This window comes from Siniperca chuatsi, linkage group LG24 (assembly GCF_020085105.1).
Source record: "Siniperca chuatsi isolate FFG_IHB_CAS linkage group LG24, ASM2008510v1, whole genome shotgun sequence".
In the NCBI taxonomy this organism is placed as follows: domain Eukaryota; kingdom Metazoa; phylum Chordata; class Actinopteri; order Centrarchiformes; family Sinipercidae; genus Siniperca; species Siniperca chuatsi.
The window spans coordinates 6,942,602-6,957,166 of NC_058065.1; the positions used below are offsets into that span (position 1 = coordinate 6,942,602).

The 14,565-nt window shown below is 38.2% G+C and overlaps 1 protein-coding gene across 1 annotated transcript in view; it reads left to right on the top strand.

Annotated features, from left to right (window-relative positions):
* ccdc28a (coiled-coil domain containing 28A) overlaps positions 1-14,565 on the top strand; it is a 214,863-nt gene that overhangs the window by 13,146 nt on the left and 187,152 nt on the right. The window lies entirely within an intron of this gene.

Below are 14,565 nucleotides of genomic sequence, written 5' to 3' on the forward strand. Positions count from 1 at the left end.
GAGGCCGCAGGGGGATGAGAAAATAAGATTTAATGGCCATTTGAGCTTGGGTGAGCCCAGATGAAATACAATTTGAGTGTCATTTCTTGATATCAAGCTCAGGGCTAAAGCAGATAACAGATCAAAGATCACAAGTAACAGGAAACAAATTCACTGAGAAGATGATGGAGGGGAGAGAGCAGAGGGGGAGAAGACTAGATACTATTTGATGGTGCTATGAGTAGAAGGAAGATTGGCGTAAGGTTAGGCTCTATGTGGAGTCCACAGGGTAAGTGTAGATGTAGCTTGCACAGAAATTTGAAGTCCTGACCCATTTTCAACTAGCCTGTGTTGCATAATGCATCTCTGGATAGGTTTCTTTCAACAATATTTCCTCTGCAAGAGAAGCACTACTATTTCACATCAACATAATTTAGTCTGTTTTAATCAAGGACTAGATGTCTTCTCTCCTGCAAATCACCTAAACCATACAGACTAATATGTGCTGATATCAGCTGCTTCAGCATTAAATTTCAACTTTTGAAAAAAAAGGAAATTAAAATCCACTCCTGAAACCGCCGCTAAAGGCCGGTGTCTGTTTGCAGTGTGCCGCTGGGTACTGTATTTATTACTGTAAATATGATTTTTATTTCATTGTTGTTTTATCTGCCAATTGTTTTCTCAATTAATCAGTTAATTGTTTGGTAAATGGACTGTACTTATATAGCACCTTTGTGACTATGCAAAGCCCTGCAACTACATATCACATTCACCCCATTCACACGCTGAAGGCAGAACTACTCATCAAAGTAACTAATTCACATGCTGAAGGCACAGCCCTCGGGAGCAATTTGGGGTTCAGTGTCTTGCCCAAGGACACTTCGGCATGTGGGCTGGTGGAAGCCGGGATCACAATTTCCTGAAGGCCAAGGTAGCATCTTCAAATAGCTTGTTCTATCCGACCAACAGTCCAAAATCGGGCTGCAACTGATGATGATTTTCATTATCAATTAATCTGCCAATTCCTGCAGTTTCCTGCAGCCAAAGGTGATGAATCGAAAGTGCTTTGTTTGTCTGACAAACAGTCCAGAACTCAAAGATAATCAATTTACTGTCACATAAGACAAAGGAAAAACAGCAAAAATTTACAATTGAGAAGCTGGAAGTAGTGAATTTTTGGCATTTTTACCTGATAAATGAGTTAAACGATTATCAAAATTGATTAATTGTTGCAGCTCTAGGATATTACTAGTTATATTATTACCGTATAACAACTTCAGCTCCCATAAGCCTTTTTATATTAATCATTTTCATCTGTCGTAGAGTTCCCTCTTTGCTATTCAATTTCACCATTTTGCCAACTCGCTCAAGTTCTGAGAGTCACATTAATCATACAAATTTACATTAGGAGCACAATATAATTGAAAGTTAAAGGTAATGATGATGCATTATGCACATGCAATACAGTAAGCAGGTAAGTGATTTTTAAATTTATTTTTATTTTTTTGCCATTTACACATACGCACACACACGCATTCACCATGAGGAGTAATAGAAATTTTCCTTGTTTGTGGGGTTGTGTGCTCGACTTGCTCTCTGTCATATGTGCTCACATGGGCCCATTTGTCAGGTGCAGCAGTGTTCGCATTAAGTGTGTGTGTATATTAAGATGGATGTGTGTTTATGAATAGAAAGAATTATAGTGATAGATTTATAGGCCAGGCAGCCTTTGACAAAACAAACACCCAGGGACCACACACACCCACGCATCCCAACCACGGCCATTTCTCCTGTGTACTGAAAGAAGTGTGTTTCATGCATACGGGGGGGGATATAATCACACCTTGGGACTGACACAAAAAAGAGTAATTATTTTTGAAAATATTATTTATGAAATATAGCTATACTGCCTGAGGTGAGGAAGTTGGGGGATGAAAGGTGAAATAGTAAGTGATGGAGAGGAGAGGAATTGGAACAGAATAGGAAAGGAATTAAGAGACTAGGAGAGGAAGCAAGGATGCTAGGAGGCAAAAGTCTAGAGAGAGAAAAAAGGGAGGAGAGGATAAAAAGACAGGTAAAGCCTCACCTGGGGGCATACAGATATGAGCATTACCATTGCTACACTAGCACATGGGAGAGGCAAGAGACTATTGGTGACTAAGTCTGTTCAACCAAAACCAGAAGTGTCACTTAAAATATGTCCACATGGAAGGAATTTTAAAAAAAAATCCTCTTTCTTTTTAGACAGTGTGTTTCACTCCATGAGAGCTTCATTAAAATTTGAGAGCAGAAGAGATGGGAGAGGAGACAAGGCTTTATTTTTGCTTTAATTATGAAATATAGCCTCATTAATTGTCATACAGCTTCAGGAGAGAAAATTAAAGAGATAGAAAGCATCAGAGCAAAAAGGCAGCGGAGGAGGAGATTGAGAGACTCAGAAGAGGAAAGGGAAATGTCCGAGAGATTATAAGAGGAAAGGAAGAAGGCAAACCAGGAGCAGGTGTGAAATAATAAGTTTGGGGGCAGATTAACACCTCGGGACTAACAGGATCCATTATTTATTTTGCATCGATGATATAGAGCTTCTTAAGTGTGCAGACAGGTTCGTACTCCATCAACTGAGGCAGGCGGTGCTACAGCGATAACACAGCTTCTGTAATCCACACAAATAGTGCCAAGAAGAAGTATTTTTGTATGCAGAAGTGGTACTAAAACTTCCTGCTACTACAGTTTTAATGAAAGTCATTGAGACATGACAGTTGTGTCCTTTCCAATACAGTCAGCACCCTCCCTGTTTAAATAAACATGATTTTTACATTATTCATGTTATTCTAACAAGCCAATTCAGCCAACCAAACTAAAATATATACGATCTGACTGTGTAGATATTTTCCATAAGGCATGGCCATAATGCATTATTAGTTACTGTATGCCAGGTTTGTGGTGAGCATAGTCACTGTAGTAACTAGGCTTTCTTGTTATCTGTTTTTACTGTTATGATAACATTCTTAAGATTGTATTTCACTTTTATTAATACTCAAATCCCCTTTGAAGTAGCTTCGAAGTTAGAGAAAATTTCCACGTTATTAACAAATCAAGACCTTGACAACACAAAATACTTTGATTGGTTAGCAGGTGTCCATTTAAATTGTATAGATCAAGACACCTTAAGCGTAGACCCAGCCAATGCAATATCTCTTACGCAATGATTTAACCATAGCAATACTTACAATATAAATTTAAAAAACCCAATTTATATAAATCTTCGTCTACCGTATGTTTTTTTTTTTTTTTTTTAGGACATAACATAACTATTACATAACCATTTTAACCACAATATCTATAACCCATAACCATCTTAGCACTATTGCCACAGCATGACAAAAACAGGGCATTTATAACAGTAGGGGAAACTGAGTAAAGGCACCCATTAGGAGAGATGGGGGGGAAAGGAGGGGAGGAAGGAAAAAAGGGCATAAAAACAGGTCAGGAGAGGATGCATTATTCTGGTTGATAATGATGTGCAGAATTTGGTTCGGGTCCTCTGGACGAAAGAGTTGCTGCTGCTCTGTGATTATGGAAGGGATATAACATATTTCTAATCTTTATTATGGATTTATTATTATGGATCTTATGGAAGGGTGTAAGTGTGCTTGCATGTTTCCATTACCTTAACCCTTCCTAAGAGATGTGTAAAAGACATGATTTCTGCCTTTATTTTTCTCTACTGGAAAGAGTTGTCAGACTGTCAGAGGTGGCAAAAATATGTGTGAGAGAGAGACAGTGAGGGGCTCACTGAGGATTTTTCATTTGCTTACTGTTTAGTCTGTTTGGTAATTATCATATCCACCATCTGTTATAGAGCATATGATAAGTAGGAGAAGGAGCAGTGCTGCCAAGAGGAGATGGAGGGAGAGAGAAAGCACAATGGAGAGACATCCAGAGGGGGAAGGGAGAAATAGATGAAGGGAAAGGAAAACATGTCAGTGTGGTAGCGTGTGTGTCTACCTGTTTATGGATGACTGTGGCTGCTTGCATGCATGTGTCTCTGCATACATTTATGCATGATTGTGTTTGTGTGTGCAGCATGGTGGGTGGGTGTGGTGGGTACAGCAAGAGCTATTTATAGCAGCTGCCTCACCTAGCTGTTAGCAGTGTGTTTACAAGGAACTGAGAGGCATCATGGGAGTTCCAGCAGACAGAGCCCTGTCTCACGACGTTATGTCACAACTCACCCCACCTCTCCCCCACTGTCGTCCTCCTATTCCTTCTCAGTCTGTGCAAAATTTAATCTGAATAGGCCTCCAAACATGCCTTCAAAACATGTCTAGTTAAAGTCTCACTGCAGCCAGTGCCACAACAACCCAAGTGCTTCTGCCAAATTGAAAATCATGCCACCATTTGAAAAAGCAGACTGTCAGAGGACTCGCTTGAGAAAATGATCAGTCATTCATAGACTAGCTCGTTACCATGGTGTAAAGACAGTGAATGATTTTTTGGGGGGGGGTGTAGGATTAGTGTTTGGTGAATTAGTTCATCCACAGTGTAGCTTTATTTCACTGGCTCAGAGACTTGCAGAAATTTACTAGCAGCTCTACTTCTCTTAAGAGTGTGTGGGAACTACTGTATATTCATTTTCTCACACTGAAATCCAGCCATTTTTGGGGCTCTGCAAACCACAAAAAGGATACCAGTGTACCAAGCACCTTATTAAGACAGAATTTACAAAGTCCTTAAGAAAAGGGGAAAGAGGCAGATAGAAGAGACAGACTGTATAATACAAGGAGAAACATTTTGTTAAAAAAATGAAGAAATTGAAAGAAGCAAACCACCAAAATGTGGATCCTCCTGGTGGGGCTACTTAATTGGGGCTGGGATGCAGAGAAAACTCAAACTAAACAATTTAGTGTGTTATACAACATGGCCGGGTCTGCCTTCCCCAATGCTGCCATCTGTTTTCTCTGCGTTTCATTGGAGTTATCACAGGAACAGAAGGCAAACTTGGCGGTTAGTAACTACCAGCTAACAGTTCCTACATGAAATCTAGGACATGTTTAGCACCAAAAAGCACAAAGTTCATTAGTCACCTGCAAGAGCACACTTCTTTCAGTCAGCAGTGTAAAGTATTGAAATTGAATTTACTTTAAGTTCAGAACCTAATCAGGAGAGTGGGAATGGATCTGGGGAATGCTAACTCTTGTGGTGCTCACAATGAGCAAAAAAGGCTGTCTGTCTGTTTGTCGACACCTTTCATAACTTCTACATACAGGTAGAGTGCAACAGTAAATTAAAATGTTTTAACATCATCTAGTCCCAATACACATTACTGCAAGAGCAAACTAACAAGCAGACAAATATCTGCTACGAGGAAATATAAGAACCTACAGAAGGGACCAACTGGTAAGAGTCAGGTTTTGTAGCGCATCGGTGGAGCCTTCAGACCCCACTGGGAGCCTTTGAGTGTGATGGTGGTGGAGCAGTTGTGGCTGGACCTAACAAGCTGAGGTCTGTTTGTCAGGAAGTCAGAGAGACACTGAGCCTCGTGATGTACACGCGTCACCATCTTGGTGTATATAGCACACAGGAATAGAAGTACTAAGCAAATCAAAATATAATACAGCTAAGATAAATTAAGTACAAAGTGGATATAAGTATAAAAGCTAAAATAAGTAAGTACAAGTACTTAATATGCTTTTGCTTCATTGATTATCTAGCTAAATAACTAATAACTTACTATACATTGGTTGAAGAGGACAAGATTTGGCTTGCATAACTAAACGTGGGTGGAAGTGAAAATCTAATTGTATTCGCTAATTTCAAAGGTTTGTTTATGCTATTACTGACACTGAGAATGATGACTATTTTTAGCCACTGAAAAGCAGTTTCATGTGGCACTTTGAATGGATTGAATATAGAATGATTGGGGCCCCTTTGAAGCTGCTTCAAACAGTCGCAAGAGTGGACACACTACTTAAAAGGTATGAAAATGCGGCTACTCTGTGGATTTTCAGGAAAGGGACAAAATGTGTGTGCTGACAGATGCACAGCTGGACAAATTGATCTAATGAGCAAAATTAATTTATTCAAATTAAAACAAAATCACCCCAAAAAAAGGTTGAAAGCATTTTAATCAGTGTTGCTGACTTTGTAAAAACAATTAAAGGAAGAAACTTTTGAAAAAAGAGGGTTCCTGCCAAGTATGTCCAACACACTCCCAGTTCTGCTTAATCTGCAGATGAAGTGGTTCTCAATCATATTGATTAAATGGGTCAGTCTATGTAAATCATATTGGCAAATGGTTTGTTGCTTTATGAATAAGAGTGAGTGACTGTGTGTGGGTGGGTGTCAGTTTGTATTACAGTGGACAGGAACAGCCTTAGGCATAGCAGGATGTAAGCATGGGTAAAGTGTGATGTTTATTTAATGGCATATATAGCTAAGGTCAATATTGAATATTAAACGTCCCACAAATGATCAAAGACACCTTTTTTAGTTGTTTTTTTAGGATTTCATATAGTCAGTGGTGTGTAGCGAAGTACATTTAATCAAGTACAGTTCATATGTACAAATGTAGGCTACTTGTACGATAATTTTTATTTCTACTCCACTACAATTCAGAGGGAAATATTGTACTTTTTACTCCACTATTTATTTGACAGGTGCTTTACAAATTAAGATTTCTTTAAATCATTTTTTATGAAATGCCCAATTGAAATGAGCTCCTCCTTGACCAACTACAGTAAAATGCTACTTACACGAGTGTAATAATAATCTATTGATACAGTATAATAGTATAACACTCCCTGGGGCCATATTTGTGCATCAAATACTTTTATAACTTAAGTACGTTTTGCTCATAATACTTCTGTACTGCTTAAGTAACATTTTCAATGTTGAGATGGAATATTTTTACAGTTTAGAATTGCTACCTTTTAGTTTACATATTACAAGATCTGCATACTTCCTTTATTGGACTGAAATCTTGTCAGTACAAACTTTCCAGAGACCCAGAGACCTAAACAACCAGCTAGTTTGTCTTTCAGTCGGAGATAAGAGACAAACAAACACACATTTGGTATTTAACCAATTATTAAAGCCTATAACCTATGAAAATGTGTTGGTGTTTAGCATTGTTTTATGTCGTATTCTAACATTTCCTTTTGTACCTCGTTTGAATTATAATAACATTCAGCATACTGTTTGGATTATTTTATACTCAGGGTGAGTAATATATTTTCTTGCTGTGTAAAACGTCCCCTAATAATTCTGCTTAGGACCAAACTGGCTGAGCATCTTCATCACATTCATACTGTATTTTCTACTCAAGCAGTCAGTCAAACGTCCTGCCAAGCACACAGCAGCAAAATCAGTTTGAAGCTGCTTCTCTGCGCCAATGCAGAGCCCAACGGTAGCCAGACACACACACTCACTCACACACTAACACAATGGTTTAGGGGTCCTCTTGAAGCTGTAGATGCATCTTTATTCTTTTTTCTCTCTGAACCAGATTCATGAATAATAAATAACAACGGATGGAGAGATGGATAGATAAAGTGAGTGGGAGAGAGAGAGGATGAAAGAGATGGATCAGAGGGATAGAAAGAGCAAAGAAAAAGAGGGAGCGTACCATTAAGACTGTCAGTGACACTATGGAAAACTGGACCACTGGGGAAAGGAGAGACGGCACGATTAAGGTGAAGAGATAAAGGATGAGGTAGCAAAGCGTGAAAACAAGAGCAACACAAGCAATATGTGGTGGGGGGAAAAAAGAGTGTGGCAGAGTAAGAGAAGTGAATGAATGCATGGGAGAGGGGGATGGGGGTTTGACATGAAGATGGAGAGGTATTAGGGGACATATGGGGAAGAGGGGGAGGAGAAGATGATGAATCAATGGGAGATGAGCTCCACAGCAAGAGTCAGAAATGGGCAAAATTGCTGATTCCTCTCTGCTTTTTCACTCCAAGTCTAATATAATGACGAACAGATTTTGGTTCCATAATTGCCCTGAAATTGAGAAAGAATAGCTGCTTAAAAATTAAAATCCTTTTTCTCATTTTGCAGTTGATGAAATTTCTCTCTGGTACCGTGTCCGATCACGCCTCTCTGTCTTCTCTCTGTCACTTTTCTTCTCATTCCATCAATCATTACCTCATCTAATGTAAAACAGAGGAGGAAGCTGAAACATTAACTGCCATATAGCGTTTTTAGCATTCACTCTAATGGTTGTTAATTGGATCTCTTTTTCTCTATCACACAAAGTGTTTTCCCTTCTTCGTTACGGACAGTGAGATTGGATGGGAGAATGAGAGTTAAAACAGAGGCTGTTGTCATTATCAGTGTATAGAAATACAGTTGGAAAAACGGGAGCTCGAAGGAATGAATGAAGGGAGTGAGGAAGTAGGAAATAGGTTGTATTGGATGGCGGAAAGAGAGAAGGAGGAATGGGAGGTGGTGACGGACAGTATATGCATTACTACAGATTCTGTAGGTTGTATAGTAAAGGAACACAAATGACAAATGTTTGTTGTCCCAGTGTTAAAATGTGATGTAAGGCTTTCTAACTTGTCACTCACTGTGATGAGCTGTCTTTTGAAAGAGCAGAACTCAGGTAATCTGTAAAGCCAAAACAGGTGTTGAAGAAGCAGGTACTAATGCAGTCAGTCAAGACATTTTTAATGTGTCTACAATATGTTTAGCTTTATTGTTCTGTGTCACAGTCATCCACTAGTGTTGATGTTTTATTGACATACTGCTTTCTTGCACTGTGAAATAGTCCGTGATAGCCACAATCGACCGGCTGTGACTCAGGAGAGCGGGTCGTCCACGTATCGCAGGATTGGAGGTTCGATCCCCACCTCCTCCTGTCCACATATTGAAGTGGCACTGAACCCTAAATTGCTCCCAATGGTTGACCAGCACCTTGCATGGTAGCTCGCTGCCATCGGTGTGTGCGTGAATGGTGAATGAGCGGCAAAAACCTTGCAAAGCACTTGGGATAAAAGCGCTATATAAATGTAGCCATTTACCATTTTAGCCATTTACCACTACTACTTGTCTATGATATCACAATATCTAAATATATATATAGCCACAATATATAAAGTTAGAAACCATTAAAAGTGCTCTAATCAATATTTTATATTAGCAATAGATCAAATGACTGTGAAAGGTGTCACTCGTAGACTCTGCAGTTCCCTACAGCTCTACAGAGCATTTTAGGGTCTTTCAGCTTATTGTTTTGGTGTTACAGCCTGCAACTTTACTGTTAGGTTCACTCTCACAGCTCTCATCAGCTGCAGCAGCTGTTTTCAGAAAGAAATCAAAAACCCACTGTACACTGTACCAAACACAGCTAAAAGGATATTGGACTCATTCATCAGGTGGACACAAACACATTTTCAAATAAATGCTAATGTTGCTCAAGTGTCTGCTTGATGTGTAAACAAGCCACTGTTTGCCATATCAACTTTTATACTATATTCTATTGATTAACCTCTCTAATTTTTAGTAGTAATCTATGTCTAGAAAGTATCATGAAAATCGTGAAAAATACCTGTCACATGTTCCCAGAGCCCAAGGTGAATTGCTTGTTTTGTCTGATTAACAGTCTAAAATCCGAAAGCTTCCAATTTACTTACATAAAACAGAGAAAAGCAGCACATCCTCGCATTTGAAGAGAAACAAATCCAACCAAATGTTTGGCATTTTTGCTTGATAAATGTCCTAAAATGATTGACTATCAGATATGTTGTTAATTTTTTGGTGATCGACTACTTGTTTCAGCACTAGTTAGCTACTCTGTTGACCACTGTTCTGTCTCACAGCCATTGTAGATGTATAATTGGTTTCCCTGCCCTGTTGTTGCTTCACCTCAATAACCGTAACATAGAAATGTGAGGAAATTAGCACAAAATCAAAAACTACCAAAAAGTCAAAAATCTGAATTTCTACATCAGGAATACCATTTTTATTTACAAGGATTTCAAGGCAGATTGTCACAACATACATCAAGATAATTAGGCATGCAATTTATAAATTTATATATTTATCAGATCCCGTGTCTCATGTCTACCTTTAATGTTTAACACCATTATGACTGCACTCTGTTGTTTATTTTTACCATCACACAGCATAAACAAACAACGCATGCACAAAAACACACCTATACGCCACACAGTTTTGGATAAGCATGAAAGAGTTTCACTGTGATAAATTTAGTTAATTCCTTCATGGTGTGGTACTGAGGCAGACAGAAACTTGTAACAAACCCAAGTATGATTCAACTTCCAGAGAGAGAGAGAGAGAGAGAGATCAACTGTAGGAACCTCTTCTTTTCTTCCTCCTCCCTGTTGCCTTGTTGTCCTTCTCGGGTGTATTTATTGTAATTTATCGTTAAAAAAAAAAAACCCCAAAACAACAAATGCCCACACAACCATGCAAAATTAAGTCATTATTTATAACTGCTTGGTTGGCTGCATGCAATGCTGATGAGCAGTAACAAATGGAAAACAGTGTGTTATTATTATTATTATTATTATTATTTATTATTATTTATTCCAGAGAGAGAAAAAAAGAGGTGGAGTTGGAAGTTTTTTGCAATCTAAAGGTTACACTGTACAACATTTTGGAAATGTAACCTCTTGTCTTATAATGTGTTTTACAAATTTTATGAAATGAAGAGCAAAATAGCACTATTTTAGACGCTATTTAGATCCTGCACTAATAATATAGTTCATTTTGTGGTTTTTAGTTAGCATATTAAGGATTTGTCAATCTGATGCAGTTTCTTAATTTAGAAAGGGTGATTCTGAAAAGCATTATAACTAAAGACATTTTGTAGATGTGATTATAGATTAATGGGTGGTGCTTGTGCACTTTTTTAGAGCAATAAGCACATGTCCATATCCTGTAGTTTAATTTACAATTTTAGTTGACTTTTAATTCATTTCATTACCACTCTCATCCTTTCAATAAAATTACCTAACACAAACAAACAGATAAATAAATACCCACAGATACATAAAAACTTAGTTATCTGTAACTATGATAGGGATAAATTGCAAATCACTGAGAAATAAAGAGCACGATGCAACGACTTTAACGACTGGTAAAGGTGTTACTTGTATTCACCTGCTGTTCCAGGTGTATTCTGAATCTGTGATTACATCCTGGAAACATGACACTTGTGCTGTATTCCAGTCAAAGCCAACCTCCAAGCATTCCAGGTGCACGACGTCAAACGTAAACAAAAAAACATAGCTGATCGTGGTAAATTGATGTTTCTTTGGCAAGTGTACACACAATTTTAAACTCTCAGCAGTGCAGCCTCCTTGCATATATAAACAAAACAGAGGAGGAAAAAAAATGAACAAACAACACTTTTATACTCGGAAACATGCTCCTGCTTGCTTGCTTTTGTTGTTTTTAGAATTAGTTTTTTGTGGTTTTGCCTGTGTTTTCTGTAAAGCACTTTGGGTTGCCTTTGGGTATGAAATGTTCTATATGAATACATTTGCCGTGCCTTCGCCTAAAAACTCTTGAGTCCAGTAATATCGTCAATGTGATTTTTTTTTTTTTTGCACCACTAGGACCCTGTGGACTTAATACTGTAGCTCCATGATTTAGATCGCCTTGTCTTTCCAGTGATGTGAAGAAGAGAAACAAAATAAACAGGCTGCTGATTGAGTTTTGTGTCACACATGTGCTGGTAGGAAGCAGTATGAACTATTTAATATGATTAAGTACTGTAACATTTTAAGAAGTGTCACAGGTGCTAATGGATTAGTCAGACTTGTCAATTAGCCAATATCACTGGAATATTTAGATGACACTCACATCTGGGTGTCATCACATTGACCTACAGGATATTTTGTTACCACCTGAATGAATGTATGAATATGAATTTGCTGCCTGCAAACTTGGGATTAGATTCATCATTTCATTAGCTTTGCTGTAAAAATTGTATTTTTACAATGTAGTTCTTTCTTATGTATATTTAATCTGGAATTTTTTTTGGGGGGGGGGCTTTTTTTGCCTTTTAATTTTGATCGTGCAGCAGCTGAAGATAGATAGGAAAGTGGAGCGAGAGGGGATGACATGCAGCAAAGGGCCGCAGGCTGCTGCGGTAACGACTCAGCCTTGGTGCATGGGGTGCGCTCTACCACGTCAGCTACTTGGTTTAATCTCTACTATAAAAGAAAACATAAAATAAAATTTTTTTTTTTTTGTTGTTGCACCAATTAAAGGAGTAACACCTGCACACTTACTCTAAACTCTAAAATTGATAATAAATAAATATACAATGTTTTGATCCCAGTCTGCTCTTCATCAGGTCAAAATGTTTAAAAATGGATGCCACACCCACATATATACCAGTAGACTAAAAGGCCACACCTGTCATAAATGACAAGTGTGGTTAACCATCCACCCTGCCCAGGGTGACAAACATCTCAATCAAAAGTCATCTGATAAAGTGTAAGTATATAGACAATAACACATCAGATATATCAAGTATATCAAATAGATCTCAAATATGTATCGAAAATATCCAAAATACTTGTAAGTTACGTGAAAGGAAACATTAAAATATTGTACATGATGAAAAGCACATTTCTTTATGATGGCATGATATAGCAGTAGGTTATACTCAGGGTTTCCTGCACTGTTTAAAAGTGGAGGCACCCCACCTTACCTGAAATAACGAATGCATCTAACATCAGAAGATATTAAATTTTTAAGTATATTAGATTTATTAAGCTTCAGGGAAAACAAGCAGAGGAGCTTCATCACACATCAAGGGTCAAGTATTCATTGAGTGAGGCTATTGTTCAACCAGTCATCTAGCAACCACACTGATAACGAGATGAGATGCATCAAGATCTGTCAGATTCAGCTCAGCAGGTGATTCATTGATCACATTGTGCGTTTGCAGTAATTGAGAGCAGCGCGTCGCTATGTTCTGAAAAAGAAATTAAGTGGAGACAAATGGCCAAAGCAATCACAATCAGATGCTGATGAGTGAAGAAAAAAATTGCTGCTGCACTGCAGCTCAGATGTCAGGCTCAAGTTTGTTTGATCAACTGTTAGGCTAATGTTTTACCCAATAGTCTGCATGGAGTTGAAGTTTAAGTCTGTACTGACCACCTGGAGTGATAGCGCTTACCACATCTGCTAACCAATATCCTGGGGAAAATCATGTATACTTATTAACTTCTGATTCAACTCTAATAATATTCAAAATACTTAAGTACTAGTATGTATATATTAATTGGGCTTTGAGTTTAGGGAAAGCAAATACAAAGGGAGAGGCTGCAGTATGTACAGTATGTGTAAAGTATGTGTGTGTGTATATACACTGTGTGTGTGTGTGTGTGTGTGTGTGCGCGTGTGTCTTACTGAAGTCAGACCATCACTGACCACAGAGGGAAGGAGAGGAGGAACGACGATGAAGGAGTAGAGTGGTTGATTAGAAAAAGAAGAAAAGTCCATCATCAGCAGGAAAACTCCCAGACTGTTGACTACTCTGTTGCTGCAGTGTGTGTCTATATAATATATGTGTGTGTGTGTGTGTGTGTGTGTGTGTGTGTGTAGTGGTGCATTGGGAGCCCTGCCCAACTGAGCTGTCTGGCTGTCTGGTCGGGGAAGTTGCCTTTCAAATGTAATCCATTTACTGATGCTAATGTCCTGCTGTAAATGGAAGAGTTTCTTTCCAAAACAAGATACCCACCATTAGGAAAAAAAGAAACACTCACTCATACTTAACATTTGCTGGCATGTATTCGAACAATATTATGGGTTCCCATTAATTTTAGCAGACTTGCAACATTCTGCAGTGTTTTTCTATTTTTGTGTACTGTCATTTTAACAAAATTTGTAGACATAAATGTTTTAAAATTGACCCATGACCATTTATTTTTCCCATGAGACTAATTATTGTCTTTAGAGAGCTTCATACGTCTGAATGCAACAAAGAAAGACCTGCAGTCTTTGCTTTTTGCTGAGAAATAAGGTGTGTATGTCACACTCTACCAGTCTCAAACAACCACTTTTATTTATGCAGGGAAGCACACATAACATCCTCTGTAAGCAGCCATTCCCGGGGTAACATGGCTGCCGTTGTCTTTCAGCTTTATCCTCTACTTTTCTCCTCCTTTTCTTGTAACAAGGTGATTTGTAAGGCTGAGTGAAGAAATTTAGATGATAATACTCCTTTGCTGCAAGGGATGTCTGTCTTTCAGGCTGTTTTAGCTGGAGCAGATTGATGAAATCATAAATTAGAGCCCTGCCTCGCCCTGTCTGGCTTTATAGCTACACTAAAACACATAGAGCAGCTAGTGCCGAGGTGCAGAGAAAATGCTGTGAATCTTAACCAACATTAAGTTCCGTGAAACAAAACCTGAGTTAGCTGAATTGAAACTAAAGCAGAACAAAGAATAAAATACAAATTACCTACATATATGTATAATTATTGACATTTATGCATCACAGAAACAAGTAGTAATTTGAGACTAGATAGCATAGTTTACTTACCTTTTTATTTCCTCCTGCATCACATGAAGAAAAGGACCCTAGTAGAAGCAATAATGT